This window comes from Gigantopelta aegis, chromosome 10 (assembly GCF_016097555.1).
Source record: "Gigantopelta aegis isolate Gae_Host chromosome 10, Gae_host_genome, whole genome shotgun sequence".
NCBI classification, from domain to species: Eukaryota; Metazoa; Mollusca; class Gastropoda; order Neomphalida; family Peltospiridae; genus Gigantopelta; species Gigantopelta aegis.
The window spans coordinates 69,339,676-69,340,267 of record NC_054708.1 but is presented as its reverse complement, the minus strand read 5'-3'; positions in this window follow the sequence as shown (position 1 = coordinate 69,340,267).

The window sequence follows — 592 nt, the reverse complement described above, 5'->3', positions numbered from 1 at the left end:
AGTTAAAAATGTTCAGCATATCCTCCACCCAGTCACTGGCTTTTAAACTTATTCCTCCTGTAATAAGTAAGTAACGATTTTTTGGATTTGAAGAATCAATATCATAGACTTAAGTGAGTTACGCTAAATGATGGTAAAGATATTAACCTTTATCATGCATATTATATTTTCACTGTTTTTCGTGGAATTATCATACTGTAAAACCGCAAAATAAGAGGATATAAATACAAGACATTCATTGTTGGTCGAATGCTCAACAGAGAGTCATTCCAGAAATCTTTTTAAATCGAAACATCTATGTAATACTTTCATCAAAATCAGTCAGCAGACTAGTCTTTAATTCCTGTAAAGGAGTAGTTCGGTCTAGGGATTTGAAGTCCGTGAGGATGAGATTTGCTGAAACCTCTCCTCACAAGGTGTCACATCAGTGGAACCATGGTTTACCGATACATGCAAGGATGCACTTAAAGAGCGAAACAGGTTCCTTGAGAGTTTCAAACGTGAACCTACTGGGGATAACCTGGATGCTTATCACATTGCTAAGGCTAAGGCTCACAGAGAGATCAGACAAAGTAAGAAGTCATCTTGGAGA